The sequence below is a fragment of the Bidens hawaiensis genome, unplaced genomic scaffold (assembly GCF_021521415.1).
Source record: "Bidens hawaiensis isolate Kalapana, Puna unplaced genomic scaffold, B.hawaiensis_p1.1 tig00042842_1, whole genome shotgun sequence".
In the NCBI taxonomy this organism is placed as follows: Eukaryota; Viridiplantae; Streptophyta; class Magnoliopsida; order Asterales; family Asteraceae; genus Bidens; species Bidens hawaiensis.
In genome coordinates, this window is record NW_027505801.1 from 112,330 (window position 1) to 117,662 (window position 5,333).

At 28.1% G+C, this 5,333-nt stretch overlaps 1 pseudogene; it reads left to right on the forward strand.

Annotated features, from left to right (window-relative positions):
- The first annotated feature begins 1,336 nt into the window (after positions 1-1,336).
- On the forward strand, positions 1,337-1,685 carry LOC143615393 (mini zinc finger protein 3 pseudogene; annotated as a pseudogene).
- The last annotated feature ends 3,648 nt before the right edge of the window (positions 1,686-5,333 follow it).

Genomic DNA, 5,333 nt, shown 5'->3' on the forward strand with positions numbered 1-5,333 from the left:
ATATGTATGAATGAAAATGCAAATGATGGCCAACATAATGATTTATGTATTACTGAATTTGCTCATTGGTTTTAAAAGTTTAGGCAAGATATATGAAAATTTTCATTTGAGGAAAAGGGCATGGTTGCATTGGGCCCAATATACCCTTTATTTACATCAAATCAAATATCTATAATATTATACCAATATTATACCAATCAACTCATATATATATATTTTAATTAAGATGCTTGTTTTCCGGGTCACAAGTATATATTTTAATGTTATCATTATTGGTCTATTATTTATATATAAAATCAATCAACGTATATGTAAGACTAACTTTAAACCCATGGATTACACTAGTAATTGATAATAAAATAATATTTAATAATAAACAAAATACAAAAAAAAAACAATAAACATATTATACATTGTTAACTGACAACCGTTGTACGATAGCGTTTAAAAAATTTTAATATATATTTAGATAATTTCGTTGTTCAAATTAGTATTTAATAGTTATTAGCCAGCAAGTAGATAGTTATAATGAATTTAGTGGTTTAGTTATCTTTTAATATTAAGGATTAATGTGGGTGTGAGAACTGACAAAATTTGTGCATGTATTTTATATGTAAAGTTTTCTGTTTGGTGTTACTATTTTTTTGAACGGTAGAGGATCTCATATGTAAATCTATCTGCGTGGAAACCGTATGGAATCCGTAACCCCTCACCTCATGTCGGTTTGACCTCGAAATTAAATATCTGATTCATCTCTTCACCCAGATATCCATAGAAATAACTAAAGTAAGAATCAAACCTACATCTTCATAGAAAAAAATACACTAACAAACCACTGGACCAAACCAACTAGACGATTTATGTTACTTTTAATTCGTTTTTAAAACTGAAATGTATAATTAATTAAGGGGAAATTAACATCCCACTTTTTAAGTGGGATTATAATGCCATGTCTAATCACTTTGTGATCGATCAATATATATTTTTAGCACCAAAACATCTACCGTAAATTAGCAACTGGTCGATTTGTTAACACAGTAACTAAATTTAGGTATTGGATGTCGTGTCAACCCATAACTGGCCACTACTGATGAAAGTAACCTAGATGCCTCGAGATCACTCTTTGCCCTAATTTAATATATAACCACTGAACCCAAAAGAAATCACAAGACATGACATAGTGCTTCAATAATGCCCCTTCATGGCATGATTCTTTTTTTCCCAAGTGGGAAACTCATTTCATCTAAATATATATATGTAACAACTATAAAATGCCATGAATATAAGCATTAGGGTTTGTTTCATAGCCACACTCACTTTTTTTTTTCTTTCTCTTCCTCTTATTATATCCTCCAGAGAGAATTGAAAGAGAGAATGAAGAAACGTCAAGTGGTGGTTAAAAAGAGCAGTTCTAATAGAACATCAAGTGTGAGGGTTCGCTATGGAGAGTGCCAGAAGAATCATGCGGCGAATATCGGAGGGTACACGGTAGACGGCTGCAGGGAGTTCATGGCGGGTGGAGAAGATGGAACAGCGGCTGCGGTCTCGTGTGCCGCCTGTGGCTGCCACAGGAGTTTCCACAGGAGAGAAGTGAATGAAGTTATGAGCGAGGGTTCATCAACATCTGATCATGTCTAGGGTGCATGTAAGTGGTCAAAAAGGCCTGCTTGAGATTGATTTGAACACAATTTAAACACTCACACATGTATGAATATCTTATATATCTTCCTATAGATTTTCAACTATCTGCTTGTATTGATTGTATTAATTAATTACTCTATTTGTACAAAACTAATTAATTTATCCTATTATCAAAGTCATGCAATGATTCTACTATCATTTCTTAGTTTATTTAATATCATTAATATAATGCCATTTCAACTTGTTAGAATTTTAAAGTTATAAACAAATATGTCATAGATTAATGCAAATATGTAGTTCCCAAGATTAAAATTTACCAATAAATGATCTATAAATGAAAAGTAGGGTTTGCAAGGAAGAATCCAATTGAGATGGAGAAGGTGAAGATAACTAGATAAGTTATGTCTTTGAAAGTACATATATGCTTGCACCATATGCATATTATTAAGTACCTCTAAAATTAATAAACATGAGTGGGAGGATAATAAAATAAACAACTTTGCATGCATTATTTTGTAGAATTAAAATGAATGGAGAGTTTGGATGTCACATGGATACAGCAAACAATCCTCCAGCTTTACAGCTTCCATCTTCATGACTTTCATGGATGGATCTTGTCCCCCATTTGAAATTACAAACTGTTTTGTCTGCCAAATGTGTATTTTATAAGTCTATGTTCCTTTTCTTTTCATCTACTTAATAAGCAACTCAAGGTCAAATTCTTTAATACCAATTTTCTATTCAGCTCATCATGCCATCTTCGATTGTCTAGGAATTAGAGCCATATTTATTTATAAAATTCTGATAACATATTTGATGTATATGGTGGTACAAAGTGATGTTCCTCTCATGAGGTATATAGCAATGTTCCTTGCATTGCATGAAGTTAAGAGTTTGAGTTTATAGGGGGTGTTTGGCATGGTTTTTTTTAACAAACGTTATAGCTTTTTTTAACTTTTTATTTTACAAAATAAGCTTATGTGTTGTTTAGCTTTTTAAGCTTATGCTTATAAGCTTATATAAGCTAATTTGAAGAAACTTATTTGAAGATGGTTTTTTAGCTTATTTAAAAAAGATTATTTGTGTAAGGGTGTAAGTTACTCATTTGCCCTCAAATGATGATAGGTTAGTAATTATTGAAGCAACTTATTACTATAACAAATTAAAGAATGATAGATTTAACAACTTATTATCAACTTGTACAATATAAGTTAATCCAAATACTTAAAAAGAGCTTATCAAATGATAAAAAATAAGCTATAAGCTACATTAAAATATAAGCATAAGCCAAAAAATAAAAGCTAGATCAAACACCCCTATAATGAATAATTATACAGATTTAGGAGTAGAATTTGTGAGTATGTGATATCTATAATATATATAAACGAAAACCCAAAAATCCTATGTGTCGTAATGTGGTTGCTCTCCCCTTTTATGGAAGCCACCAGATTTCTTGATTTTTAAATGGAGGCCTTTCATTAATTTAACCCAAATTCATGGGTATGGGTCTTACCAAAACGATATAGCTCTTAAACGGGTTATAACATCTCATTAAATTAAAAATTAATCTTACCAATTATTTGATATGAAAATCCTACAAAATAGAAATATACTAAAATTTAATATCCAATTTAAAAAGAAAAATATATTATTTATAATTAATAAACAATTTTATAGTAAAAAACATAAGCGGGTCATGGGTCACCAAATCCAGATAGCTTTTAAACAGGTTATAAACATATCATTTATTTATGAAAGCCTTTCATCTTCAAATCGTAATTATATTATTAACTTTCTTACAATAAAGAAAATTAAAATCCAAAAACTAAATATTAAAAAACGAAAAATGTAAAACAACCATTTTCTCAAACCATTAGATTACTTTATTTGTAAATGAAGGTTTCTCACGCATTTGACCCGAATTCACGGATAAAGGTCTCGCCAAACCTAGATAGCTCTTAAACGGGTTATAACATCTCATTATATTAAAATATAATCTCATCAAATATTTGATATGAAAATCCTATAAAATAGGAATATACTAAAAAGTTAATATCCTATTTTATTTTAAAAAAAGATATTATTTATAATTAAGAAACAATTTTATAATAAAGAAAATAAACGGGTAATGGGTATCACCAAACTCAGATAGCTTTTAAATCGGATTATAACATATCATTTATTTGTGAAACCATTTCATCATCAAACCTCAAGTATATTAATTATTAACTTTCTTACAATAAATAAAATTAAAATCCAAATATACATATATAAATATTAAAAACGAATAATTTAAAATAATCCCCGTAATACGTGGGATAAAATCTAGTATTTATATAAATAGAAAACAATCTACACTTATGCACCTCTAGTTAGCAATGCATTCATTATTCAGAACATCAAACTTCTCTCAAGTCGATAATCATTTACAAACATCATTCCATTAATCCATTTCCACTTCGTTACAACCTTTACATTTATTTTTTTATTACCAAGTTATTATCATTTAAATAATAAACTATTTATTTGTTAATAATGTATTATCAAATTTAATAAATGACGTTTAAATAAACAAGAATAAAACCAAAAACTAATAATATTTAATTATTATAAAATTAGACTAAATTTTAAAATTTTTAGATTCAATGTCAAATATTTGAATGCTACATGATTTATATTAAATAATTAAATATTAGATAAGTTATACTATTATAAAACATAATTAAACATCAAATAAACTAAAACTATTACAAAATATAAATAGACCCCAACCACGTTACCTCCCATGTCCCCGTTCTTCACAAATGACCCGACCCCAAGGATGAGCCTACGTAATGTGGTCGTCAACCATCATAAACTGTCATATTCGTTTTATATCATATTCCAAACTTCTCACAGAAACACCAATTGTCTTACATAATAAAAAACCTCTACAAACTCTACTAAAATTATACACACACACAAAAACCAATTTTAACTTGTAACTTAACAAAAAAACACTTTTAACCAATAAATATTTTAATTTTAGGTTTTCTTATGTTATTAATTGTTGACAAGAAATAAAAATATATACGTATTTCATATATTGTTAATAACTCTAGATTAGGAGCTACACATATTTATTTTTTTACTTTACTTTTGCCTTAAAAAGATTAATAACATATAAAAAGAATAAAATAAAGTAAAAAAAGAAATAAAATTGATAATGCTTAAAACTAGTAAAAACCAATTTTAAACATTATTTTTCTTATCTTGTTCATTATTTTTTTAAATTATTAATCTTTACCAAAACAAGAAAGAATTTAAAAAGTATATGTAGATTGCGAAAGTTATATGTATACCTAATTTCAGTTAGTCTTTGATGTTTCTCCACGTTCTCTCACGGTTAGCCTTTAAGGCTATATCATAGAGGTTGACGTTCATAAACTGTTCATTTGTATTTGTTCAGTTATATTCATTTTTTTTGGTTTGTTTTCAGTTGTGTTCGTTTACGTTCGTAAACTATTCGTTTAGATTTAATGAACAACCATGAATATGTTCGTTGTTTAACGAATGAAGATTGAACAAAAAAAAAGTGGGTTCTATTAGGTGTTTGTATTCATGTTAAGTTAAAAAGTTTTGTTTTGTTTGTTTTTTTTAACAGCAAACTAACTTACTCCTAAAGACTTCTTCGTTTCTCGACCTTCTACAAT